Source organism: Marmota marmota, unplaced genomic scaffold (assembly GCF_001458135.2).
Source record: "Marmota marmota marmota unplaced genomic scaffold, marMar, whole genome shotgun sequence".
In the NCBI taxonomy this organism is placed as follows: Eukaryota; Metazoa; Chordata; class Mammalia; order Rodentia; family Sciuridae; genus Marmota; species Marmota marmota.
The window spans coordinates 5,522,527-5,537,885 of NW_026000243.1; the positions used below are offsets into that span (position 1 = coordinate 5,522,527).

General features: G+C 41.6%; 1 protein-coding gene across 2 annotated transcripts in view; it reads right to left on the reverse strand.

The window, feature by feature from the left end:
- Ets1 (ETS proto-oncogene 1, transcription factor) overlaps positions 1-15,359 on the reverse strand; it is a 131,875-nt gene that overhangs the window by 84,844 nt on the left and 31,672 nt on the right. The window lies entirely within an intron of this gene.

Below are 15,359 nucleotides of genomic sequence, written 5' to 3' on the forward strand. Positions count from 1 at the left end.
CAACATTTTTTTTTTTTTTTGGTAATGTCTAAGACCATGGACTTTCCTTCTTCTAGCAAAGCAAAGAGATGAGCTAGAGACGAGGAAGAGGAGAGGAAAGAAGAGAGCAGGAAAGAGGAAAAAGAGGAAGAGTTGGTGGAGAAGAGACTTAAGTAGATTTCTGACTTCCTAGACTCTCTCAGGCTGCTGCCTCTTCTACAGGGCTTCCCTTCTGAACATCAATAAATTCGAAAGTAGTTTGAACCAATTTTCCAGCATTGTATAAACATAAAGAGCCCTAACCAATACAAGGGTTAAAGTGGAAAGGAGGGAATGAAGAAGAACCAACTGTCTAGTTCTGGGATGGGTAGCTAACTGTTTTCTTCATGGAGACAGGATCGAGGGTGAAGATTAGGGCGCAGAGGCAGGGAGAGAGCAAGAGCTCTGTTGTAACTCTGTTTTTTCTGTGCAGGATCCAGGTAAACCATTCACAGAAAAAATCCCACAGAAACACCTCAATGTGTTAAACTTTGGCTGATGCCACTAAATAACCTGTGCCTCTGCCCACTATTATTTTTTAATTTTCAAATTTTCTTTAAAGAGATGTATTATTTTTATAGTGATTATTTTTTAAATAAACTAAGCATGGTATTTTTGTACATGGAAAATTACCAGTCACAGCCAGGAAGAGGACAAAGATAATGTTCAGAGGCAGCCAGAACAGCACAGATTCTCTCCTCTCTCTTTTTCTCTCCTCTTTTTCTTCTTTCTTTCTGTTTCTCTCTCTCTCTCTCTCTCTCTCTCTCTCTCTCTCTCTCTGTGTGTGTGTGTGTGTGTTTTGTGTGTATATGTGTCTCCTGTTCAACTTTCACTTCTGTTAGAGGGAGTAGAACATGATTAACTTCCACCTGCCTACTCTGCCTTAGACCTTGGGGAGATTTTGGAAATACAAAGAGTAAGGGGCCAATATAATGGGAGAGGTACAAGTCACTTCCAGCTTTCCAACTTGCTCTCCTCGTCCCCTGATCTTATTCAATCAGTTCACATATCAGCACACACAGTCAGAACCCTTTTTATTTTCACTTCTCTCATTGAAGCACAATTAAAAGATTACTGTGAACACAGTGACTTTTTTTTTTCATATCTGACTTGTTCTTTCCCATTTGAGTTCCCTAAAACAGTCCCTTCAAGTTTCCTGAGAAGGTTTTGAATTTTTTTCATATGTGGTAGAACCAGATGGAGAACAATTAAAAAAAAATCACTTAAACTCCTTCTGAAATACCCTGAAAGATATTTAAGGGGATAGCTAAATCACAAACTCCTTTAATAACCGGCTTTAGAATCCAATTTCCCCCTAATTAATCTAAATCCCTCTTTCCCTATTTAATCCCATCTTTTTCTTATTCACCAACGAAGCTAAAGAATAGCCGATGACTTCCTGGTAATATTTTAGGAGAGTTAAATCTACAATAGTGTTTAATCTTAATTGATTTTATACTTAGTTCCAACTCACTGCTCATCTGAAGTTCAATTTCTACAACATTTTTTGTAGAAATGTAATTTAAAAAAAAATGAAGAGGAAAAGTAAGTTAAGCAAAGGAAGATATGTAGATACTAAGTGTCTTAGTCCATTTTGTGTTGCTGTAACAAAATACCTGAGGCTTGGTGTTTTTAAAGAAAAGAGGATTTATTTTGTTCATAGTTCTGAAGAACAAAGACTGTATAAACATCTGGATGACTCTGGTGAGGACCTCATGGCAAAAAATGTAACAATGGCAGAACATGTATGAGAGGAAGAGAGGCCACGTGGCAAGACAGGAAGTAAAAAAAAAATAGGGGAGGTGTCAGGCTCACTTATAATAATCCATACTTGAGGGACTTTTTAGAAGAGCCAGAATATGTTCCCACTAGAAAAGTATCTATCCTCTTAAAGACCTAATCATTTCCCACCAGGCCCTCTTCTTAAGGTTTCTACCACCTCTCAGTATCACACATTGGGGACCAAGCTTCCAGCATATGAGGCTTAGGGGATACGCTCAAAGCATACCCAAATGATGGCACTTGGTATAATGATACAGCACCTTGAAGGCTAAATATATGCAAATCATGGAAACCACCCTAAATGTTACATTTTCCTCCAGTATTTTACAAGTTAATTAAAAAAAAAAAAAAAACCTTCTTTGAGATAAAAACAGAGAGCAAAACAAGTGTTCCTTTTAGCTCCATTTAAAACTTGTGTGATCTGGAAGGAATTTTGAAAAGGCAGATGGAAAAGTGATTAATTGTTTACTAAATAAATATGGAATTTCCCTCCTCCACTGCCCAGTCAGTAGGGCTGAGAGATGCAGGCAGCCCTAGGGAAATGCGGATAAATATGCTAAAGCTAGAAGCCTCTTCCCCAAGCCCTTCTCCCAGTTCTGCTCAGAGACATTTCAATTCCATTCTTTGCCAAGGCTCTCCCTCTTCCCGTCTCCAGAGCAGCAGCCCTACATCACATTTAGTTTAAAATAAAGAAATGCTTTTCCTAAAGAATTCGCACACAAATAATCTCATTACCCCAGTGCTTGGGTTTATACAGCAGACGTCTTCTGCCAGGGGAAAAAAAATGCACTCTACGCTCACTCACATGGAACAGCTGCGAGGAGAGAAATGGTATTTAATTCATTGTGAAATATTCAACAATGGCTACACTGCACTTTTAAAAGCCTTTTGATAGTAAAACCCACAGGGAACAGCCCATCCTGTGTGCTGAAAAGCAGCTTCCCCACAATTAGTCTCTCTATTCAGAGGTCTGAGAAGTCTGTGTAAACTTCAGCACGTGCTATGTACACTGTGGACGGCTTCAAGGCTATAACCTTTCAGAAACTTCTTAGGGTTTAGTCTTGCTTGGTGACTCTGTCTGCTCACCGAGCAGGTCAACTGGGGGTGGCAGAGTAAGAGGGCAAAGGGAGTACCATATTTAGGTAAAGGAGGGGGAAAAAAAAAAAAAACTCCAGACCCTAACTGAATATCCAAGGAAAAGAAAACCATTCTCAGGAAAAGCCTTGTAAATTACCAGGCTTAATCATGCTCTTAAAAACCATTGTTGCACCAAAAGAAACCAGAAAGAAGGTCCAAAAGTAACCAGGCAATAGTGACGCGTTTTCCTATTTCTAGTTCATCTATGAGATTTTTATAGGTCTCTGGATTGTGGGAAAGTTAGGGAAGCTTATATTCTCTTCTGGAGGGTAAATATTAGTCACTAAGTGGGAAGTAACAATAAAGATGGAAAAAAAATGTTTGGGCAAGCAAAGTTTGCATAATGATTAAGAAAATGGATTTGGAGTAAGATTTGAATTTAATTACAACCCTTTTTCTGCCTCTTGGAATTAGGTTTCTTTGGGAGATAACATTGCTTGTCTGAGTCTCATTCATCTCATCCATAAAATGGGAATAATGGGAGTACTGTAAAACCAAAAGACCCCATATGTAAGATCACTTATAGAAGGTACTTAATGAATGATAAGGTCACTTAGAGATGGTATTTAATGAATAATATCTAACCTCTCAAAGAGCTCTAGAAGAACAGGCCTTCTCTTGAGCTTCCTAGAATGGGATTATTTAGAATTGGAGAAAATGGGCTATGAATTATTCTTCATCAATATTCTTGGTCAGTAGGGAGGCAACATAGAAATAAGAATATGCACAGATATCTAACTGGAAATTCAGATGGATCTAGACTTTGCTTAAAAAAGTACGACTAACATTCAACAAAACTTTGTATTGTGATAGATTGGTTTTTATTGTTTAGATTTCCTAAACTCTGAATTTTCAAAGCACAAAGTACTGAGGAAATGCCTAAATATTCCATGTATGGTTAAAGTCAATAAAGCAACTCTTCGATTATTTCTACTCTTTGCTCAATTTCAGGAAAGGTCTACAGGTGTGTCTATTCCCAGAAATAGCCAGCAGGTTTCATTATTATAACTCATTTAACCTATGAGCATTCACCAGGATGTAAGCCCCAAGCCTACCAGCTAGGAGGATCCATCCATCTGATGTATTGGCCAAGATTAGAAAAGCTGAGACATCACTGGGAAGTTCAAAGTAGCTGGTGATCTTTCTTCATAGATTGGAGAGGTCTGAATATTATTTCCACTCATTTACTTTGTAACTTTAGTTTGTAGCAGTGAATGGAACAGTTCTTGGTTCCAAAAGAAGCCAGAGATTAAAAATGAGGGCTAAGATTCTAAAGGATGACCTTGGGTCAGGGTCAGCTGGCTGGAGGAATTGTAACCCTGTGGTTTATCTGCCATTGTTGTTTCTGTATACATTATTTGAGTGGGAAGACACTATTTTTTCCTCCTGACTGAGATAAAAATGATGGCGGAAATCTATCGCTCGCTATAAAGTTTATAAGAAAAATCACAGTGCAGCTTTTCTATGGTGCTATGAAGTGGACCTACGTGGCCCATCCACATGCTCATCTCCTGCTCACTTTAGACAGGCCATGGGTCCATAACCTTCATAGGTGTACGCAGAGGGGCATGAAATTAAAAAAAAAAAAAAAAAGTGTTGAAAAACAGAGAGGAAAGACATGGCTGGATTTCGGGCAAGGCTGTGATACTTCTCTCTGAGACAATGGGAATGGGATTGAGATAGTTTCCAGATTTAAATACATTCTCTTGGGATTAACCAGAGCAGAGAGAAGGGGTTATAGGAAGGAAGTTTATACCAGTGAATTCATTCCTGTTCAACAAGATATTCATGGTGTATTAAGGGTGCAGTGGTGCCTCTTCCCTTGGGATAGTAGCTATCTCTTTGGAGATCTCAGACCACTTTGAGAATCAGTGGAAAGCAAGAAACCCTTAGAAATATTGTCATACATAATTTCATCAGCAACATATTTCTGAAGCTCATCTCCAACAAAAACCCCTGCTCCATGAGAATCAGCAGGTCAAAGACTTGGCAGAAAGTTGTCAGGGTTGATTAAAAAAAGAAAAAAAAGAATGTGTGAGTTAAGTATTTTGTCAAGTGAAAAAGGCAAAGGCAACCAGAATCCTGCTTCTGTAGATATTTAACTCACTGGCGTTTCTTCTTCTCAGGCACCACTTTGGGAGGTATAGGAAAGACTGGTTAAATAACTTTGAGAATTGGTAACTTTGGTAGCTTTGGTTTGGATATTTTAATCCCATCTGCAAGGATGGGATTACAAATGTAATAGCAAGAAAAATCCAAAACAGTCAAATAATTTTTCAAGACTCTTGAGTGAGCCTAGCTGAGATGATCAAGAGTGGGATGAAAAAAAGCAGGTCCCTATTACAGAAAAATAGTGATTCTCTGGGGAGACTATGGTGATATGGGGCCTGAGCTGAACTGAAAGAAGGGGCCACTTGTCCTGGGGACAACCAAGCTGCCCACACATAGATGGAAAGGTGATTTCTCTGAGTGCAATTAGGCCTTGTGTTTGACCCTTGACCTCAGTCCCATGGGATATTTATGTTCTCCAGACAGACAGCAAGAGGGAAAATGAGTGAAGATGGAAACTGAAGGCAGTTAATAGAGAAAGAATAGAGAGGGAGAGGGAGAGGGGAGGGGGGAGGGGGAAGGAGAGAGAGAAAGAGAAGGAAGAAAAGAGGGATTGATTGGAGGGTGGGGAACCTGATCAATTTACAGCAGTCTATGAAACCATCAGTTCAGAGCCTTCTCTGGGCCATGGTGCTTTGCTATTTCCACATTCGATACTATTTTTTTTTTTTTTCTGCTCACAATCCCTCTGCGAGTTGGACACCCTTACATTACAAATGAACAAACTGAAACTCAGAAAGGTTCAGTGATTTGCTCGTGGTGGCAAGATGGTAGATGGCAGAGCTAAAAGCCGGACCCATCCGTCCCACGCAACTCTGGTTGGTTTCTAAATCATACAAAGCACTTTCGCGCTCGGGGTAGAGCGTTACACTCCCTTACTTCGCCTTCTATCTCCCCAACCCATCTAGAACTCCCTCTAGCCTCTTGCAAAACTAAATCTAAATCCAGAATCTCTTCGGTTCCAACCGCCTATTTCTTAATCCCGGGTTGGGTCTGCCCACGCCTCTCAGGTCTCCCCCGGCTGGAGGATGGGAGCTGCAGCCCGGGGCGCTGGCCGCCCTACCTCCGGGCCAGCCTCGCGGCGCCCGCCTCGCTGGCAGCGCCAGGGTTAACCGGCCAGCCCTTCGAGCAATGATTTCTGTTTTATTTCAGCAGGGGAAGTGTGCGCTGCCTGATTAGCCTGACGGTTTCCTCTTTTCCCATAACCTCCAGACCCCCACGGCCCAAGTGTTTACTCTCTGAAATAAAAAATCTGCTGGTGTTTTTCTTTTTGTGTGCTCGCGTATTTTGGGAGGCTTGCTGGAGAGGAAGGCGGGGTAGGGGTTAGGGATGGGAGGCTGGGGGAGGGGAGCGGGGCGCAAGGCTCCAGCTGCAGGCTCTGGGCTGAGACCCCTGGCTGCAGTGCAAGAAAGCAACTTATTAATGAGGGAGCTGGGTCTCCTGCTTCAGCAGCTATAAACACACCGAACATCTGGAGAGAGAGTAAGAGTCTGTCCCCGGCCAGACATGAGTACAACAGGCTGTCCCTGCGTGGCCATCCCCCATCCCCTCCACTCTCTCACACACCCCTCTTCCCTCCGCTGAGCTCCAACCCTCACATCATCCACCCACCCAAAGATTGCCATTCACAGAGTGCGGCGGCGCCCTCCTGGTGGACTGCCTGGCCGGAGCCGCAGTGAGCGAGGCCGGACGCCAGCCAACGGTGTCCCCCCGCCCCCGGCCCCCGTTCCAAAAGAGGGGTCAAACTGCTTGGATCCAATAAGAACTCGGTGCCCCCAGGGACCTTTTCCCAACTTGGACTAAATATTTGTGGTTTGAAAACGTTAAGAGAACTTTTTTTTTTTTTCTCTGCAGCCCCCTGGGAGTTCCAGTGCAATACAGTTACTTCCTAGGCTTTTTGAGAAGCAAGGACTAAGTAAGTCACTGCTCAGGCCAACAAAATCCTAGCATTCTAATTGTAACTTGCCCTGCCCTGAGGCTCCGCTTTCTCCATCTAGATTACCTTCCTACCCAAGAACCAGTAAAAGTGATTTCCATTTGTAAAGACCTTTCCCCAGTCCGGTGAGTACCAGTTCCTAACCCGGCCCAGCTTCTTTTTCTGATTCTCCCCAGGCATCCCTCTCCTTTCACTAATAAATGAGTCTCAGTGAAGACACTGTGGGTAGGAGATGAGATTGGGCAAGATTCACTAGGTAACAGTAGGGCATCTAGTGTCTTTGGCTCACTTAAATTCATACTCAAACCACCATGGAAGGAAAACGAAGGAAAGGAGCATTTATTGGTCACCTGCTATAGTCCATGAACTTTTAAGTATAGTACTCCCATTGAAGGGGCACAAGAACTCTTTGAAACAAGTGTATACATCAAGGAAGCTCAGGGGAACTTAGTGCCAAGAAGATGCAAGGAGTGCTCTTGTTCTTTCCAGCACACCAGCCGAAGCCCTCTGTCTAGACTCAACTCCCTTTAGCTTATACTGAAAATATATGCCATCCAGGCAGAGCAGCAAGTTCAAGGCCAGCCTGGGCAACTTAGCAAGACCCTTGAGATTTTATATGTATATATAAATGCCAAAAGTTCTTATAATATGAATACTAAATAGCATTAGGTTCAAAAGCTACCAAGAGAGCCAGAGGTGGAAGTAGAAAATAGGAAGCAATGTAACAATGGTAAATGGGGAAACTTTAGTATGCAATCTGCCAAAGTGACACCCTTCACTTACGGAGAACAGGTCAGGCATTCATACACAACATCTCATCAGAAGAACATAATGATAAGACAAGGGTGGGATACTCTTCCTCATGTCCTTTGTGGACTAGGCTGACTCTGCTTCTCTGCTTTCCTCCTGCATTTCCTTGGGTTCCCACAGAGATGGGTTGGGGTATGCCAAGACTGTTCCCTACTCAAGCCTCTCTCTGCACTGTCCCCTCAGAGTGGTGTGTTAAGGCAGGTAGGCCCCAACAATGGCCTTCTGTGAAAGGCCAAAACCCTGAGACAAAGCCACAGCTGGCTCCTTCCTAGACACCATGACTCCCAAGTCAGAACCTGAGAAGGTCCATATTTCCTATCTCCCTTAGTGTTTGGACTTGATTTACTGAAAGGTGTTTTATTCCCCAGTTTTGTGCTACAGAATGGTTGTATGTTATTATCTTTGGAAAATTTAAGACAGTCCCACATTGAGTTGGAAAATTGAGACAGTACAATAAAATAAAATCCTGAGACTGGAGGCTTCCAGCAGCATTCCTAGTTCACTTCTTTAGACCATCTACCTATACATCTTCTCTAAGAGGAACAGTCCAACATCCTCTCAGGGATACCATTAGTCCAATATTATAATATTCAGTATGACATCATCCATGAAACACACAACTCACTGGGTCAAAACACTTTTAAAGAAAAAAAGAATCGAAACAGGCTTCTAGAAAAGGAAAAATCCTGAAGGAGGAAAGAATAGATGCATGTAGCAGACAGAGTTTTAAACACCATTTTTTTTTAAACCCCAGGGCCATCTGAGATGGTCAGTTGAAAGAACAAACCCACTACAAGAATAAACATTTCGGAGCAAGGTGAATCTCCATTTGACAAGTCTCTCTGGCATTCCCTCAACCTTCTCAACACTTAAAAGCTGAACTGGAGGCATCTGTTTTTCTTGCTGAAACTTCCCACCTGGCTGTCGATAGCCTGTTCCAAACACTGCCCAGGTTTGATCTCTCCCAGCCGCCTGGACGCCTAAGAAAGCCGCAGGAGACGCTATGAACCCGACTCTCCATCTTATCTCCCACTTGAACTTCCAGAGTTTATTTGGGAAAGACATTTTTCAGTTCCACCATTTTATTAGTAAATTTGTTTTAGAAAATTTAAATAGATTCAACATCACTCACTGACATTGTCAACCTTTGTATTATAAATAAGTATGATATTGCATATGAGAACCATATTTGCTTTACCATGTAAAGTACCCCCCACATACACACTTGAATAAAAGTCACTTGTAGGCAAGGACTGAAGGTTTCCCTTTTTCCATCTGTCTTCTTAGTATCCAGTATGTGGCACTGGTCACCAAATGTGTTCAACCAATTATCGCATCACTTTCTGACTTCATGATATCCAGACATTTGGGACTCCCAAATGCTCTTTAGGACAATGATTTATAAAGCAAACATTCCTATCATGCTTGCTAAGTGAGGTACTGTTTTATGCTTTACATATATTAACTTTTTTTTTTTTTTTAGAATTTTAATATTTATTTTTTAGTTTTCGGCGGACACAACATCTTTGTTTGTATGTGGTGCTGAGGATCGAACCCGGGCCGCACGCATGCCAGGCGAGCGCGCTACCGCTTGAGCCATATCCCCAGTCCCAACATATATTAACTTAATGGTTCTCAAAGTGAGATCTCTGCACCAGCAGGATCAAGCAGCTCCAGAAAGCTTGTTAGAAATACAATTTTCTGGGGCTGGAGATGTGGCTCAATCGGTAGCGCGCTCGCCTGGCATGCGTGCGGCCCAGGTTCGATCCTCAGCACCACATACAAAGATGTTGTGTCCGCCAAGAACTAAAAAATAAATAAATATTTAAAAAAAAAAAAAAGAAATACAATTTTCTGAGCCCTAACCTAGACCCACTGAATTAGAACCCTGGGGGTAGAAGAACCTCACAACCTGAGTTTAAACAAGCCTTCCAAGTAATTCAGATGCACCCGTGGGAGTTTCTGGTTTAGGGGATCCAAACTATGGCTTGAGATTTTGCATTTCTAGCAAGTTCTCTGGCAATATTAATGTTCCTAATCTGGGGAACACACTTTGAGAACCCTTTGTATACATGAGGAAACACAGTACCAAGATCAACTTGCTTAAAGTCATACAGTTTAGAAGAACTGATGTATACCCAAACAACCTGGGTCCAGAGTCTGGGTTCTTTACCACTATATTATATATCTACATCTACATCTATATGCTTATCTATACATACATACACACACATACACCTATCCTTTCTCATGAAGAATGGGTTGTTGTGGCAGTTGCAGGAATTCTGAGCATGCAGGTAGATGTGGGTTTTACTGCAAACAAAACATATCAAACCACATTATATAAGAAAAAGAAGAAAAAAAAGTATTGTCTTGTTTTTCAAATCAAGTACCATGATAATAAGATTTATAGATTCATCCTCATAAAGAAAAGTTGGATTTTCTATGTTCTATAGCTATCGATTGCTTCCCAACTCCAAGAAAGTATTTTGTAGAAATTTTCTTGGATTGCTAAAATCATATCTATAAGTTTGGTTGATTTAAGAAAAATCTACTGGGATGGGGATGTGGCTCAAGTGGTAGCGCACTCACCTGGCATGCGTGCGGCCCGGGTTCGATCCTCAGCACCACATACAAACAAAGAAAAATCTACCCCTGGATTTGAAAAATAATCTATGAAATGAAAAAAAAAATTTGGTAATACATCAGACAGGAAAGGTACCAAGTATGTACTTTTGGATATACACTATGAGTATTATAACTGGGAAGTTGACAGCAAACATGGACAGGTGGCAGTTGTGGGATGTGCTGTGGTCTTGTACACAGCCATGCAGCCTGGGTGCTCAGTGGCTCTCTGAAGTCAGTTTTCTAGTTCCTAGTAAAAGACAGGCATTGCTTGACTCCAGTTAAGTTTGGGCTCCACTCCGAAGCTCACTGTTTCCATCTGAAAATGGTTTGCATCCAACCTGTCACTTGTCAACCTGGTTGTGCCTAGGGACTAGTCATGATAGTCAATGACACTAAAACAATAGTAAGTTCTTAGAGACAGGGAACCAAATACTGACATTTTTTTTTTTAAGTGATTCTTGTTATGATGATTAAGAGACTGAGCCAAAGCTCAGGGCCAGAACAGGGGAAGGGAACAGAGAGGAGGCAGGGTCAGTGGGCTCTACTCCAGTCAGACTATAAACAGTAACAGACATTTCAGCCCTGTCTTGTGTAAGGGGCTCCATTGATTCACAAGGTTCCCTGACAGAAGGATGACGAGAAGCTCAGACAGAAAGGGCCCATTCATTCATGCAGAACACCAGCTCTCAGCCCCCATTGGCTCTCCATAATGGCTCCAGGCTGATAGGGAGTGGGGGCACATAGGCAGCCGGGAGGAAGAGGTAAAAAATGAAAGAAAATGATGACTACAAGATTGTCATGAAGAAATGTACAGCTGCACAGGCAATTGCATGCAAATGCGGCTTCCCTTTTTAGCTGGATAGTTAATGTCCTCAGAATCATCTATTTTTCTCTTTCATGTCATTTCCCCCTCCCCTCCTCGCCTTGTCTTTTCCCGAGCTCCCCATTTCTTTTCCCCTTCCCATTCATCTTTCATTTTCTCTTTCCATTATTCTCCACCTCTTTACCAAGACCTGCCTTTATTTTCTGGCCAGTTTCACACATCTCATCCTTCTTCCTCTGCCCTCCTTTTACCATTTAAGCTATCCATCCAATTCCCAACTCGCCTCGTTTACTGAGTCTACTCTCCTCTCACCTGGTAAAGCTTTCCCCCAGTCAGGTTTTTTCTCAGCCGTATTCTCTCCTCCACCTTCCCTCCCTGCATTCCTCTCTTCCTCTTTAGCCTCTGCCCCTTCACAAATAGGAACCATGTTCAGATGAAGGCCGCTGAGAGGAGGCCTTATCATTCCTCGATGGCCCCTCCTGTCATATTGCAGTCACTGACAGATGTGTAATCCTTGGAAAAGAAGTTCATTCATCCCTTCTGAGAGCACAAACGTGAGGGGGGAGCGGGGGTGGGAAGTAGCCATGAGATGGAGGACGGGAAGGAAACTGAAGTTATAAATAGGATAAAAGAAAATGAAAAAAAAAAAAAAGTAGAGTATTTTTTTCCTCCCTTTCTTTTTATTCAACACATCTCCAAGGAAATATGCCACAGCTGGAGAAATCATTGGTTGGTCCATGTCTTCATCTCCCTTCCTTATAACCCCTTGATTGCCTTCCAAATGACACCCATCACTGAGGCGAGCTGGACCACAGCCCAGGAACAGTCCCTGCAGCTCCTTCATCTGGACAGCTCAAAAGGCAAAGGAGGGGCTGGAAAGACTCAGGGTTCTTGCCAGACATTTCCATCAGAGGGAGCCTGAGGCAGTGGAGCTACAGTCCAGATTTGCAAAGATTGCCACCAACTGGTAAGGGAGTCAAACCCCCCACACAAGTTTTCTACCATTGCTGAGCTACAGTCGATGGCAGCCCAGATCATTCTAGGAATGGTTACTATACACTTTCCTTTTCCCATCCTACCCCAAAGTCACAACTCTGAGTGACCCCAGCTTCCATCTCCAATAGACTATGGAATGAAGATTACACTATATTGCTATTAAGTACAAGCATTTTAAAGTCAGTTTCACCTGGCGCCTGTATTCCCAATGGCTTAGGAGGCTGAGGCCAGAGGATTGCAAGTTCAAAGCCAGCCTCAGCAAAAGCGAGGCACTAAGCAACTCAGTGAGACCCTGTCTCTAAATAAAATGCCAAGTAGGGTTGGGGAGTGGCTCAGTGGTTGAGTGTTCCTGAGTTCAATCCCTGGTATTCCCCCCCACCCCCCCCAAAAAAAAGCCAGTTTCATCCTGAGGGATTCTTCATACACTTCACGTTCTTTCATTCATTCTGAAATAAAAACTTAAAAAAATAATAAAAATTAAAAAAAAACAACTTTGAGAACCTCGGTAAGGAAGTGAATGAAAATCATCTCCACTTGGAAGTTTGCGGAGTTCTCAGTTAAGAAAGAAGAGGCTCATTCTCTTTTCTGTGAAGAGGGACATTTTTTATCTTGAGGCCATGGGCAAGTGGGAAGCCTCAGCCATTAGTAAGATATAACAGCAAAAGCAGAAGCGATATTCAGAACTGAGAGTTGAAGGTCAGGTAGCTTTAGCTTTTCTTTCTTTTCCTTCTTTTCTTTTTTTCCCCTTTGATATATATGGGGATTAAACCCAGGAGCATTCAACCTCTGAGCTACATTTCCAGCCCTATTTTGTTTTGAGACAGGGTCTTGCCAAATTGCCCAGGTTGACCTTGAACTTACAATCTCAGTATCCAGAGTAGCTAAGATTACAGATATGGGCCACCACATCTCCCAAAAGGCCAGGTAGCTTTAATCTCAGTTGCACTGGGAGATAGAAAACTTAAGCATTGTGGCATTAATAGGATTAAAGAACTATACAGATATACCATTTTGACCTTTTACTTATACAAATAAAATCTATTTTGTTTACAAAGGTTAAAGGGTCACTTTTTCATGTCCTCAGATTTTAAGACCTTAAGTATAACCCGTGAACAAGTACGAAAATCTTTCCAGCCTTTGTTGAGATATGGGTAGGTAAATGAGACATTGGTATTCATGCTTGGAGGGACTATGAATATATACAAATATGTGAAAAAATGTTCAACATCTCTAGTAATTAGAAAAACGCAAATCAAAACTACTCTAAGATTTCATCTCACTCCAGTCAGAATGGCAGTTATCAAGAATACAAGCAACAAAAAGTTTTGGTGAGGATGTGGGGGAAAAGGAACACTCAAACGTTGCTGGTGGGACTGCACATTGATGCAACCAATCTGGAAAGTAGTATGGAGATTCCTTAGAAAACTTGGAATGGAACCCCCATTTGACCCAGCTATCCCACTCCTCGGTCTATACCCAAAGGACTTAAAAACAGCATACTGCAGTGATGTAGCCACATCAATGGGTATAGCAGCACAATTCATAAAGCCCAATGGTAGAACCAACCTAGATGCCCTTCAATAGATGAATGGATAAATAAACTGTGGTATATATACACAATGGAATATTACTCAGCAATAAAAGAGAATAAAATTATGGCATTTGAAGGTAAATGGATGGAGTTGAAGAATATCATGCAAAGCAAAGTAAGCCAATCCCCCCAAAACCAAGGGCCAAATGTTTTATCTGATAAGTGGATGCTAATCCATTATGGGGGGGCATGAGATGAGTGGAGAAACTTTGGATTGGGCAAAGGGTAAGGAGGGGAGAAGAGGGGGTATGGGGGTAGGAAAAGTGATGGAATGAAACAGACATCATTACCTTAGGTTCAGGTATGATTGCACGAATGGTGTGACTCTACTTTGTGTACAACCAGAGAAGTGAAAATTTGTGTTCCATTTGTGTACAATGAATCAAAGAGCATTCTGCCATTATATATAACTGATTAGAACAAATTTTAAAAAGATAACAATAGCACATGAGAGCAAAAAGTGTTATTATGTCTGGAATCTAGGGCAATGCAAAAAAAGTACCTCAGAGACCAATGGTTATTGAGTCAACTGACTATGGAACATAGGGATTGATTTCATTCTGCCCCAGAGAGTATCAGACAACTGCAAGGCAATTCCAATGGTTTCTCTCCTCCACACACCACATCCTACCCAGGCCTACAGCAGCTTGCCCTGTATCTCTCTGTTTATTTTTGATGGAAGATAAACTATGAAAAATAGAGCAGTCATTTTTTTCTTTTTCTACTGTTATAAAAATAGTTTGCCATAAAAATGTGTGCTGTGAAAGAATACTGAAAAATAACTACAAAATTGCACTTAAGTTGATTTGATTATCTTCCCCAACCCATGACTTCATTTCATGTAACACCTCAAAAGTATGTATTTTCAGTATTTAACAGTAATAACATTGCTTGTGCTAAGAATTCATCCTGAGAGAAAACACAAATTTTGACTGGCTTTTTGATTTGGGTCTATTATCATAACATGGTCTCAGGGAAAATTAAACTTAGTATCTGCATTAGTCAGCTGCTAATTGCTGTGACCAAAATACCTGCCAAGAACAATTTAGAGAAGGAAAAGGTTTTGTTTTGTTTTGTTTTGTTTTGTTCTTGGCTTCAGAGATTTAGTCCATGGTCCAAGAGCTTCATCGCCCTAGGCCTTAGGTAAGGCAGAACACCAAGGCAGAAGGATATGGGAGAATATACCTCATGGCAATCAGAAAGCAGAGAGAAGGAAGACAGGGTCTTAGGAAGACAAATCCTTCCAGGGCATACCTCAGTGACCCATCTCCACAACCACGCCCCACCTGCCTAGAGTTACCATTCAGTCCCTTCAAACTAGAGTGGACTGATGATATTACAGTTTTTACAATCCAATCATTGCGACTCAGAACATTCCTACATTAACATGGGAACTTTGGGGAGACACTCCAAATTCAAACCATAATGAACAATACCTGAATCAATCATTTCAGGATCCCCAAATTCAAATCTTACATTTTGTATTTTTTATTTTATTTTATTTATTTATTTTTTAAAGAGAGAGACAG